At 39.9% G+C, this 13,937-nt stretch overlaps 1 long non-coding RNA gene across 1 annotated transcript; it reads left to right on the top strand.

Moving 5' to 3' along the window:
• Positions 1-313: 313 nt before the first annotated feature.
• LOC139358092 (uncharacterized) lies at positions 314-6,817 on the top strand. The gene is made up of 2 exons (XR_011612371.1): positions 314-3,232; positions 3,506-6,817. It is a non-coding gene; the product is annotated as an uncharacterized lncRNA (long non-coding RNA).
• The last annotated feature ends 7,120 nt before the right edge of the window (positions 6,818-13,937 follow it).

Genomic DNA, 13,937 nt, shown 5'->3' with positions numbered 1-13,937 from the left:
TTGAATTTTTCTGTTTGACTTTTTTTATCTTCCTCAGGATACAGCGAGTGCTCTTCTTTAGCTGTCTTCCATAATTAACATTTATCCTTTGTTAATTAACAAAACTAGTTCTTTTTCTTTCAATATGCTCAATTTTCTTAAGCTTTCTTCTATATGTTCTTGACGTTTTCTTTTAGTAATTTCTGTGTCTAATGTGACCTTCACGTTGTTATGTTTTATATTCTCTATCACTTCATCTCCTTTATAAAAAAAAAGTCATTTCCCCCTGAGTTTTTATGTTTTTTCTTTCTGCTCTCCTTTTTTTTCTCCCCAGAGAGGTTATGTTTCATTTAATTTCTTTGATTTTCATTAAGATGTCTGATTATAATCTGAAACTGATTTTACCATAATTTTCTGATGTATATTTTTCTTCACCTTGTTTCATTATGTTACTTTTCTCTCTGTTTCTTGAGGTATGTTTACATTAATTCCATGATTTCAACCTTCATTGAATGCTGGAAGTTTTCCTGTACCAGCTGTTTGTAGAAAAAAAAATACAGGGAGAAGCTGAGATGAGCTGGGATATTAGGAGAATTTGCTAAATGGCCTCTGAATACCTTGTCACAGCACCCTGCTGAGTTGGTATGATTCTGTTCCCTAGTTAGGAAAAATAATTCTGGCTCTTCGGTCACAGATATTGGTTGACAATTTACATTTTATCCACCTTCACTTATCCAAGGGCGCAGCTCTGCATGTCATCCAGGTTTATTGTAAATCCAGCCTCAGTCACACCCTGTTTCTTGCAAAATTAACCGCTCTCCCTGTCTGTGGGAAGCTCCCTCTACTTGCCCACACATCCTGACCTTTTTCTGCCAATTAAAGCACTTCAGTTTACCCCTCCAGTCGGCCATCTAGTCTGGAGAAGTCCAGGTTAGCTCAAGGTTTGCAGAGCTCAAGTTTCTCTTTCTGAATCCTCCCTTCCCTGTGCACTATTTCCAGTGCAGTCAGCAGCCCTTCTTTATAGACTGTGTTTTCCTTGTTAGTTTAAAGGAGAAGAGGGAATAGATGTATGTTGTCAGTACTATCTTAAATAAGAAATTAACATAATACATTGTTGATAAAATTAGTCGAGTTTGCCCACCACCAGTCAACATTATTACATAAGTTAACTGATGACAGTACTTAAATAACCAGATGTACTCTTTTTTTTTTTTCTTACCACTTTAAAGTTTGGATTTTTTTTTCTCTTCTAATTAAATCCAACAGGTCACAACCTAATATTAGAATTGATCAGCAAAGCTAATGCTTTATGGTGTATTTAATGCCTGCATCCGAAGAGCCTGCATCTTACCAATTCCCTTGCTTTTTTCAGGAAAATTTTTGTTTTTATTCCAAAGATTAAATGTAAATATTAATTTTTTTCTTGGATTTACCTACGCAGAAATAAATTGTTAGAGTAAGACCTGAGTTCTGTCTAAATAATAAAAACTAATTGATATGGGGCTTTGATGCTACCTATAGGTCTATTTAAACCATTGACCTGAAAATAAGTGACTCTAAATGTTTATTTCTTCACCAATCATCTGAACCATCCAGGCTCTAGAGAATTAAATCATCTAAAAGTGACACATTTTATAACAGCTAGTGGGATTTTTATTGACACCCTCACATGATCAATTCATGGTTGTCACCTTGCTTAAGTTGATCAACCTACTGTGTACGTGCAATGTTGTAATTACCTTTCCTTTTGACAAGGATGCATTAAGTGTGGCTGTAATATGGGAACTCCTTTCAGCTTTCATTAACTCAATATAAATCCAAAGCTTGCAGATTCAGCAGGGCTGTCTATAGTGGCTTAATTGGAATTGCTGGACAAGAACATTGATTCTGCTTCACTCAGGTAAAGATGAAAGTAACTGCAACAATGGATATTGCATTTGAAGGTCATTGAGTTGTAGTCAGGCAAGGGGAGCAGATATTAAAACCTACACACACAAAATAATGGGATTTTTTATTTAGCGTCTCGCAAGTCTTGAATAACATAGTATTAATTGACCTTGAAATTTCATTCTTTTGTGACTCATTGCATTTGCTTTTGCGTTTCAGATTAATATAGAGTATTTTAAAGAAAGAGTAATACAGCCAATTTTAATCTCTGGGAAGTTTATGCCTCACATAATTTATTTGTAGACTTTATGATAATATGTGAATTGAAGACCTCTGTTAGTTTGGGATGAATCTGACATAAGGACTAAAACCACTTCTTCATTAGCCTTTTTCTGATCTCAAATTTACACCTAAGAGATTTTTCACTCCAAAGTCTTCATTTCCAAGCACAAACTGCTGGGTGCTGTGCCTTTCTGAGGTCTCCTCCCCAGCTCCACATCTAGCAGTGCTCATCATGCAATGAATTCCTGTCTGACCATCGCATTCCTATCTTTTGCAAAGTTCACATAGACCCATTTGAGCACACTTCTAGTGGCATACCAAGTTTAAGTGCCAAAGTTGTGTTTTAGTTCTTTCATCCAGAAAGAAAACATCAGCTGTTTCAAATTTTAGAGTCCAGCTTGGACAACAAGAGAATTGTCATGTCGTTGATTGTGTAGTAAGACACAGTGAGTGTCTAGCATTGTAAAATCAGTCTATAAATGAGAAGATGAAGACCAAAAGCATCGGATTACAAACATCTCACCAAAGCCCATTAGCAGGCAGAGAGCTCTCTGTGGAGCTGGAAAATGAGACTTTTCCCTCCTTTCTGCCTCATACATTAATGCTGATCTCAGGAGCTCATTTTTGCACCCTTTGTGGCAGACAACCATATAATCAAAGGGTTCCCATTGCTAAATCATTTGAAAAGACAAGTAGAAATTAGCTTTAGCTAATTTAACTAGCCTTTGCCCCTCCTCCTGACCCTGAGGGTGACACATACATTTTATCATTCGTCCTCTGGGGGCTGGCTTATGCTTGCTCCCTTTCCTTTGGCAGTGATTTTAAGCAACCAAGTTCTCATTACAATTCTCAAATTTAAAATTAAGTTCTGATCACATCTTCTCAGGGCATACCTAAGAGGCACTGCTTGTCCCCAGCCAAATCAATTGTTTCCTCAAGTGACTCATTCCTGAAAATGTTATTGTTTCTAATAACCAGCTCAAATATGTATTTTCACTTCATCTTTTCTTTTACCTCCATTTCACACGTGTTGCTGCATGTCAGGCAGTTTCCACAAGGATCTGTTGTGACATCATTGTGTGAGGTATGAAATTTTTTTTTTTTTAATTTAAGAATTACTTTTACTCAGATGGTGGCTGGACTGGGAAATGTTCCCCGTTGCCCTGGGAGTTTCAGGCTAAGGCTTGTGTGTGTGTGTGTGTGTGTGTGTGTGTGTGTTGGGAGGGTCTCTCATTGCCTATTTCTGCTTATATAACACACACTGGTTTAGGTAAGTGGAGTCAGAATGGGAAGAGGAAGTTCCCTAAGTGTTTCTTGCATGCAAAAGTAAGCGGAGAATGCCCATCTACACACACAGGGCAAGGATGCAGTGGAGTGACCTATCTTTTCCCCTCCAACTCACGTGGTGGAGTTTAAAAACTGTATCAGGATGACAGAAACCAAAGGGCAAGACCGCAGCTTCCTCTGGGGATCTTCTATAAACTGTAAGAACAAACACGGTATTTTGTAGTTCTTCATCACAACAGGTCCTTTGCTGATGATTCTGGGTTTTATGACTGCTGTTTTATGTCCTACAAATAGTAACAGGCATTTCCCTTTGCCCTACACCACAGTAAGCCACTGGCCTAGACAAGAAGCAACTCTGCACTGCTTTTCAAACATCATCCTCCCTCTCGACTGCAGGGACTATTTGGTTTCTATTTTACTTCTGGCCTTTCATATTCCTGATGGTGCATTGGATGAAACCCAGCAGCTAGGCATGTGAACGTGGTTGAAAAGACCCACAGAGGACCAGCAACGCTTCCCCACAGCGTGGGATGGTCCCCTCCTGAGATGGCCCACTGTCAGCAGGACTGGTACATGAGTTGTTTTCCCAGCTGAGAGGATGGGTCATATGACCTGCTTATACTTTTTGTCCTGGTCTCTTTTTAACTAACTACACAATTGTATGATCCCTGGCCAGGGTCCATGACTGAGGACAGAGTTTCCCTGTGTAGATTGTTTTCTGCAGCAGACATTTGCACTGAGCTGTAGCAATAGACCGGGCATGGCCACCATTTTTCCAATTCCAGTGGGATTATCCAGGCAAAAACTTCAGAAAACATGTGTGGGATTCTACAGTAGGCCGAACAGGCTCATGACACATTCCCTGTCCTTACCAGATGCCAAGCACTGCATCCTGTCTGCTTCTTAAACAGCCCCTTCATTGTTTGTTCAGCTATTCTGCTGCATCTGCAGATAGCCCAGCCTGAGAAATAGCCTCAAACCAGAAGGAGAGGGTGGCAGCAAGCCTTAGAGAAACATGTAAGTCAAGGGTGGTGGTAGATGACTGTGAGGCATTTTCTTTTGCAAAAAATACCCAAACCAAAACAAGCAAAAAAAACTACCAAATAACAATGATGGGTATTCATTACTAGGTTAAAAAATTGACTTATTGCAAGTTCAAAGCACTATAAACAATCCCGATGTTTCCATCTCTTTGGCTACAGTCAATATAGTTTGAAGTGAGTCTGCTGAGACAAATGCTGATTTGGTGAATAAAAAAGATAATCTGAGTTTTAGAAGTGGTGATATTCAGCCACATAAGACACGGAAAATAAGGAAGATTGAACTTGACATGTATCATCATCACGGTCAAGACCAGGGAGATGCTATCTCAAGGTCTTTCCAGCTCCTTAATCTATGCAAAAATGTATATGACTTTTAGGGGGAGGTGTTGGTCAAAGTATACAGTATTTCAGTTAGACAGGAGGGATAAGTTCAAGAGATCTATTGTGCAATATGGTGTCTATAGTTAATAACAATGCATTGCATTCTTGAAAAAAACGCTGAGTAGATTTTGAATGTTCTCACCACAGAAATGATAACTTTATGAGGTAATGCATGTGTTAATTAGCTAGATTTAGCCATGTCTTCACTCTGCAAAGTGAGGGACATCATTGCAGTTTGGGAGCCAGGACTTTGAGAGGCTAGTAAAGGGCAGAACTTGGATTTGGATCAGGATCTACCTTCTATCAGCCTTGCTTGGGCTACTCTCCTGCCCTGAGTGGCTGAGGTGGGAGCCTGGACCTCATGGATGAGGCATTTGAATACAAGCAGAACTTGGTGGAAAGGTAGAAGGAAAGAAGCGAAACTTCCATGGCCTTGAACTTAAGATAGTACGTGGGCAGGAATTCTATCTACTCTCTCCCACTTTTTTTTTTAATAATTGGAGGAGAGAGAATAGAGAAGTCGTAAATAGATGCCCGTATGGTAAAACAGCATGTTGAAATGGACATTTTGGCTAAGGCCCTAGGATGACAATGTAAGAGACCAAATTATGTGCCAGATGGAGAGGCAGATGTTGAAAGCAGATAGCTGAGCACCAGTTAGAAGCCCACCTTCCACCCCTACACTGAGTGGTGAAGAAGGAAGGAACTAGGAAAGAGATTTCTTTGAAAAGAATCATTGGTATACTATGATTCCTAGTGCTAACCCCCAAAAGAAAGGGGAGAGACAGGTGCAACAAGTCCAATCAGTGAGCTTGTTGCAGGACCCCCTACAGCTGGCTAGACAAGTGCCTGATTTGTACCTGAAGAAAACAAAGCTTGCTGCCTGCCCTGGTGGTGGGAGTGACAGAGGGGCTGCTGGTGCCCTGGGCATGTCCTTCTAGAATTTGTGGTGGCAGAGGGAACCTGAGTGTCCTCAGGACCAGATGTAGCCACACCAGAGACAGGGCAGGCATTTTAGACCTTGTCCAAGAAGGCCATTAAAAAAGGAAACCGACTACTTGTTGACTTAGGTGGTGCTCACAAAGGCTTACTTGAGACATTTCTGGTCACACGCTTATGATTTCTGCATTTATAAGTTTGTTATATGTCAGTAAAATTTGCTGTTAGGAAAATAGTGAAGAAGCCTCATCAGAGAGAAGTTAACAGCACACTAGTGGGTTCCTTGCCGCTGCAGAAAGAGGAGCAAAAAGTTGGAGAAGACATCAACTACACCAAAGGAACTTTAGGTGCTTGATCCCCAGCAAAGCTCATGGAATCTCTCTCTGCGAGGGAGAGTCAGTTTTAAAGCCCTCAGTCTGCTCTCAGTGGGTCCTGCCTCCTTCCCTACCTGCACCCCAGCGCTGGGGAAAGGAGAAACCTCAGTTAGCAAGTTGGAGAAAAGGAGTTGAGGAAGGAAGAGGAGAGCCCGGCCTCCTCCCTGACTGCAGGTTTTTCTTTTCTTTTCAACAGTAGATTCTAGCGAGGGGAGGGCAAGTCCCTGAAACTGTGAATGAAGTTGGAAGATTTTACTAGTTTGTGTGTTTGGAATTCTAAGTAGAAATTGAGACTGTGTTTTGTGACTCAGATGACTCTAAGATTTTCTGTTACCTACGAGTGGCCAAAACGTCAAATCTTCATCCAGGGACAGGGTGAAAACTAGACCTACTGAGAAAGTTAAAAGACAAGGGGAAAACAGAATAAACCTGCTTTATTTTTACCTCCAAAATGTCCATTTATTCAATTTACTGGCTGTAGTAGTTTGAAAGCAAGGTTCTGTGGTATCACTCCAGAGTTGGGAGTAACGAAAGCTGGTCATCGTAAATACAGCACTGTCCCATGGAAATATAATGCAAATTGTATGTGTGACTTAACATTTTTTTCTGGTAGACTCATTTAAAAAGTAAAATAAACAGATAAAATTAATTTTAATCTATTTTATTTAACCTGATAGAATAATATATTTTCATTTCACAATGTAATCAATATAAATGTTTTTAATGAAATATATTACATTCCCTTTTTATTTTTTGAAATCTGGGGAAAATTTTATACTTTCAGCACGTCTCAGTTTGGACTAGCCACACATTAGGAACTCAGTAGCCTTGTGTGGCTGGTGGCTGCCATATAGGACAGTGCACTTACAGGGTTTGGATGGAGTGGAAAATTATCTCAGATTATGATAGGATTTCATGCTTGACAAAAGTTGAAGCAGTGTCTCCAAAGTGAGTAAGAGGATGAGCTAAGATTCAGTCTTCACTTGTATTGGGTCTGATGAATAAACATCCGGATGGCTACTGGGCAGAAAAATAACGGGGATGGAGGAGAGCTGAGAAGAGTCTTCATGAGCTGTGATGCCACCTTACACACTGCCACTGGAAACTGCCCCTAAGTTAGACAGGAAGAGAAGAAATTGAAAGAAGACCTGATCCATGGGAGTGAAAATAAATTCAGGACACTTTTCTGCAGAAATAACTACTGAGTTGAAGCATACATTAAAATGAACACCATATGCCCTCAAGGGGTTGTTACGGTCTGCACAAACCAGCGTGCTTGTCTGAAATAAGTGTCCTGTACTGTGCTTAGCATTCTATACAGGATAAGTACTACTGTCGTTCTGGTTTCGCTGGTGAGGAAATTGAGACTGAGATAATATGAACCAAACAACCAACTTCTTGTTGATTAAACATTGTCCCTAAGGAAACCCTGAGAATCACTGGGTACAAGAGTCTCCCTGCACAGACGAGGAATCTGGGCTGCAGAGAGAAGCAAGTTGCCCAAAGGCTTATACGTAATCAGAGAGAGCTTCCTATGTTGTGTGTTAAGATTTCAGGGGCACCAAGATAGATTCTTTGTCTCTTTAAAAAACTTACTAGAAAACAGGAGCATGTTTTGTGTGGCAGTAACCACCCTATAACTGGACTTTGACTACGGAGATTGGACAGTGCATCCAGATTACTACCAAGAAGTTCACAGAACTGGGTTCAGGTTGAGCTAGAAGATTTCTGAGCTTCTTTTTTTTTCCAACATAAAGATTGATGGTTTGATGGTATGAAGTTTTTAGCATTATGTGATCTCTGAATCATACTATAGCTCTAACTACAGGTGTTGGTGAGAGTTGTGGGAATATTATATAGGCAAGGAAATTGAAGGCAGAGGCCAGAAGAGTGGAGGTCTCAGCCTGACCCTCAGCAAGCTCTGAGGGTAATTTGGGCCTCAATTGGGTACTTAATCCCTGATTCCCATGTACAAGGAAAATTCCAATGACAAGGAAAACTCCAATATATGGAATCATCCTAAGCCCACCCCAAAGGCTTCATGTTTCATCATAGGTAAATGGAATTTGAACACTTTAAAATAATGAAAATACTTCATTACATCTGAGAAGCGGTATTTGAGTCACGTATATGAGAGAGTAAAGAAATCACTTTTCATTTGTTTTTCTTTTTGCTTTTTTTCTGAATCTGATTTTTATAAAATGGCTTTGAAGATAAGTGATTTCTAAGGATGATTGCCCTCATGTGGGCTAAGCAAATGGTTTAATAATTTGAGCCTCAGTTTCCTCTCTATAAAATCGTAGAATGAGATGAGATAAGCTTGAAATCACTTCTTGATTTAGTACAGTGTGAAGTTTCTATGCACATATGAATGCAAATAATGGGAACATCCTACAAAATGCAAAAATAAACATTAATTTCTTCAGGAAAAAAGAATTTGCTAGAGAACAAAAATGACAATGGGTTTTTTTTGGTTTACCTTTTGTTCAGTTTTGCTTTGTTTTAAGATGTCAAGCATTTTTTTGTATGGAGCATGAAAAGTCTTTTTGGGATGGTGCTGTGGCTGTGATTGATACCGCCATGATCTGGCACATGTGAGCCAAAGCCTCGGGATGGTTTTGATGAGAAAATTGGGTGGAGGATGGAAAGCAAGACCCAAGGTGCAGGAACACAGGTGTGCTGTGGCCAGAAGTGAGGCACAAGGAAAGAAGGGAAGGTGGAGGAACTGGAGGGTGAGAACATTTGCCAAGGGCACTGAGAAAGTGGTACATATTCATTTTGGTTGGTGGGTGGGGAGTTTTAAGAGAGAAATGCAGGGGTGTGGGAGGTGCTTTGTAAAGTGAGGAGTTAGACTAAGAAGAGTTAGTCAAAATGGAACAAAAAAACAACAACAGGAAAATAATTGGCTTGAAATAAATGTCCAATAATTCTCAAATGTTGTTTAAAATTGCAGTTCTGTAGGAATTTTGAATACAAAAAATTCAGAAAGGTTGCATACCAGAGCTGTCCAATAAGGATATAATATGAGCCACATATATAACTTAAAATTTTCTAGAAGCCACCATTAAAAAGTAAAAAAAAGTTGGAATTAATTTTAATAGTATATTTAATTGAAAACAATATGTATATAAATACTATTATCTAAATACATCATCTACATACAAGTATTAATGAGATATTTTACATTCCTTTTCTTATACTAAAATATGTCTTCAAAATCTGGTGCGCACTTTGTATTTGCAGCTGATCTTAATTTGTACTGGACACATTTCAAGTTCTCAATAGCTACATGTGGTTGGTGGCTGTTATATTGAACAGCGTCATTCTTGACTGCTTCCTCTGCATCATCACATTTTTGTCCTTTATTTAATAGACTTTAAAACAAAATATGATTACCTCTATGTAAAATTTCAAAATGAGCAATGCTAAACAATTGCTTGCTTAGGGATGTATAAGTAGGTGGTGGAATTAGAACAAAATGCAAAGGAACGATGGTCACAAAGATAAGGAAAGTGTTTCCTTTATTCCATGGAAGTAAAGAAGAAGAAAATTAAAATCTCCCCCAAAGCTCATCAAGTAGAGATGACTGCTAATTTCCACTTGCACTTTTTTAGCAAGGGCAGATCCTGGAAGGGAATGATGAGCGGGTCGCATAGAGGGTGACAGGGTGGTGCCTGCCTTGCTATGGGCCCCAGGCATTGCCCATCGAGTGGAGTTTTCCAAAGTCAGAGTTGCACTACATCAAAGTCTCAGACAAAAGAAAGTGGGAGCATTTGAAATAGGAGAGAAAGGCAGACAATAACAGACCCTTGGCCAAATCTGATGATGTGCAATCCCATGGGACAACACCCTGAAAGAAAATAAAACAATTAAAGATATTGAGTTTTTTTTCCTCTTTCAGACATGAACTTAACCAATTTCCTGGCATTTTCAAAAGAATTTACTAGAAAAGAAGAGCAACAAAGCAAGCCAATAACCTCACAAACCATTAGGTACTCAGGGTTTCTGGAAGGGCAGCTCTAAGTGCACAGTGTATATCCAATTTGCGCTGTCATCTTGGAATGGGAAGAACATTGGAATGACAAGTTAGATTGAAAAGCTGTTAAAAGCCAGAAAAATAACGAGTGTCTAATCCATAAATGGAAAACTGTCAGTCCCTTATGTCTTTCTAAGACTTGGCTTCATGGTAATTCAAGCACAACTCCTGAATTTTCAACCAGCCCTTAATTGCAAAGAAAATAAACCATTCAGAGAAGAGGAACAATGGACGTCACTTTAGTGTCTGCAGTGGGTAAGTTTGGATAATATAATTTATTTAGGAGATCTGTACAGAGGTATGCATCTACAGATGTAAAACCTGGTTGGTGATTTTGGAAGTTAAACCCCCTTGCTTTATGGTAATGACCTTCAATGACCTTGCTCTGGGCATCAAACTGGAACATGTATCCACAGATAACAGAAAGATCCCTGGAAAAGTTGTCACCCTGCTGCCTATATCCCCTCCTTCTCCTGCTTACTATCAGGGATTTGTATCTGAGAAGTTGGCCTCCGAGGGTAAGAGAGCTGTCTCAAAGTTTGGGGGTTCCATGGCTTCTCCTTCTCCACACTGAGATCTGGGAACCCCCATGAAGTCTAAATGGCAGCTGGTGGTGGTTGGTTACATTAAGGGAAAACCTCAGAGAAACGTGGAATGTATAAAAGCCACTACAGCATGGAAGCCAGCGGATCACCTCTGAATCTGGACTCAAACGCTGTAGGAGCCCTCTGTCATGCCATAAAAACAGCTGTGAGCAGCAAGCCTGGGGACACAGATTTGCATTGACAACTCACGCACTCACGGCAGTCTTAGGAATGGGGCCTTTTGATATCTTGGTAAAGACTTCTTTCTGAGAAGCTTCCAGTGCTACCCCAAGTAGATCAGAGAGCTGTTTTCTTATCTGCCTATCTCATTGCAGCCTTGACCATGTAGCTGAGGATGATTAGACCTCAGAAATGAGGTCTGCTCCATCAAGTCTGCCAATGTCTTGCTCTATTTATCTTCCCCCTGCTGGGCATTCTGGCTTCTTTTATTGCTGCCCATGTAGATGCACTCAGAAAGGCACATGCTATTGCCTGCTGCAAGGATATTCACAGTTGCCGGAAAACCAAGTCAGCAGAGCATGCAGTGGGGATGTCAAAAGAGAATCAGGGAGGACTCAGAGCTTGAGCTCTGACCTTGACTCTGGCATGACCTCACTGAATGACCTTGGGCAAGACTCATCACCTCTCAAGGGTTCAGAGAAACTGGGGTGAACTAGTATGATGGCTTCAAAACTGGGCTCTTGAGGGGCATAGCGGCAAGTGACTGTAGTCCTAGCTACTTGGAGGCTGAGGCGGGAGGGTTGCTTGAGCCCAGGAATTTGAGGCTGCAGTGAGCTATGATTACACCACTACATTCTAGCCTGGGTGACAAAATGAGACCCTGTCTCAAACAAAACAAAACAAAACAAAAGGCAGAAACAATCCTTGGTCTCTTGGCTCTTTGGAGTCTGCTCAGGGGGCTGCTGGGAAGTAGAGGGCAGAGAGAGGGGAATTCTAGCAGCTTTTACCCATCCCAAGCAGAGCAGGTCCACTTTGGGTGTTCACTGTTTTACTTACTGGGGTTACTGAAAAGCTTTTATTTGAGGAAAGGGTTACAAGGCTTAAGTGTTTTCAGAACCACTTAACTAGATGATCTCCCACTTACCAAGTTCTGATTATATGATTTTTCCCTGTTTGTTAGTTTTGGGACATTTTGCAAAGTGTTTTATTGATGGCTGATGTAGCAGGCTCCTGAATGAATTTTGGATTCAATAATTAATTTTCATTAATAGCATATATTAAAGACTATAAAGAAACAGATAATGACTTTTTGTCACTTCTTCTAGAGGATGGCTGTTGTCTTAGGGATGATATTAGTGGCCAGCTCACTAATGGTTGGAATGTATAATTATAACTCAAGAATCTGGTGCTTGTCATGACTGTGCCACTAACTATGGCTTTGAACACATCATTCACTCTTTTGGGAGGGAGGAAGTATATGGTGTGATTAAGAACTTGATGCACCAAGCGGACCTAATAGACATCTACAGAACTCTCCACCTCAAATCAATAGAATATACAGTCTTCTCAGCACCACATCACACTTATTCCAAGATTGACCACATAGTTGGAAGTAAAGCACTCCTCAGCAAATGTAAAAGAATAGAAATTATAACAAACTGTCACTCAGGCCACAGTGCAATCAAACTAGAACTCAGGATTAAGAAACTCACTCAAAACCGCTCAAATACATGGAAACTGAACAGCCTGCTCCTGAATGACTACTGGGTACATAATGAAATGAAGGCAGATTTAAAGATGTTCTTTGAAACCAACGAGAACAAAGATACAACACACCAGAATCTCTGGGACACATTTAAAGCAGTGTAGAGGGAAATTTATAGCACTAAATTCCCACAAGAGAAAGCAGGAAAGATCTAAAATTGACACCCTAACATCACAATTAAAAGAACTAGAGAAGCAAGAGCAAACACATTCAAAAGCTAGCAGAAGGCAAGAAATAACTAAGATCAGAGCAGAACTGAAGAAGATAGAGACACAAAACAACCTTCAAAAAATCAAGGAATCCAGGGGCTGGTTTTTTTTTTAAAAAGATCAACAAAATTGATAGATTGCTAGCAAGACTAATAAAGAAGAAAAGAGAGAAGAATCAAATAGACGCAATAAAAAATGATAGAGGGAATATCACCACCGATCCCACAGAAATACAAACTACCTTCAGAGAATACTATAAACACTTCTATGCAAATAAACTAGAAAATCTAGAAGAAATGGATAAATTCCTGGACATATACACCCTCCCAAGACTAAATCAGGAAGAAGTTGAATCATCAAATAGACCAATAACAGGCTCTGAAATTGAGGCAATAATTAATAACCTACCAACCAAAAAAAGTCCAGGACCAGACGGATTCACTGTCGAATTCTACCAGAGGTACAAGGAGGAGCTGGCACCATTCCTTCTGAAACTATTCCAATCAATTGGAAAAGAGGGAATCCTCCCTAACTCATTTTATGAGGCCAGCATCATCCTGATACCAAAGCCTGGCAGAGACACAAAACAAAAAAGAGAATTTTAGACCAATATCCCTGATGAACATCGATGCAAAAATCCTCAATAAAATACTGGCAAACTGAATCCAGCAGCACATCAAAAAGTTTATCCACCATGATCAAGTGGGCTTCATTCCTGGGATCCAAGGCTGGTTCAACATATGCAAATCAATAAACGTAATCCATCATATAAACAGAACCAAAGACAAAAAACACATGATTATCTCAATAGATGCAGAAAAGGCGTTTAACAAAATTCAACAACCCTTCATGCTAAAAACTCTCAATAAATTAGGTATTGATGGAACGTATCTCAAAATAATAAGAGCTATTTATGACAAACCCACAGCCAATTTCATACTGAATGGGCAAAAACTGGAAGCATTCCCTTTGAAAACTGGCACAAGTCATGGATGCCCTCTCTCACCACTCCTATCCAACATAGTGTTGGAAGTTCTGGCCAGGGCAATCAGGCAGGAGAAAGAAATAGAGGGTATTAAATTAGGAAAAGAGGAAGTCAAATTGTCCCTGTTTGCAGATGACATGATTGTATATTTAGAAAACCCCATCGTCTCAGCCCCAAATCTCCTTAACCTGATAAGCAACTTCAGCAAAGTCTCAGGATACAAAA

Source organism: Macaca nemestrina, chromosome 14 (genome assembly GCF_043159975.1).
Source record: "Macaca nemestrina isolate mMacNem1 chromosome 14, mMacNem.hap1, whole genome shotgun sequence".
In the NCBI taxonomy this organism is placed as follows: domain Eukaryota; kingdom Metazoa; phylum Chordata; class Mammalia; order Primates; family Cercopithecidae; genus Macaca; species Macaca nemestrina.
The sequence above is the reverse complement of the archived record's forward strand: the minus strand, read 5'-3'. Positions and strand labels throughout refer to the sequence as shown.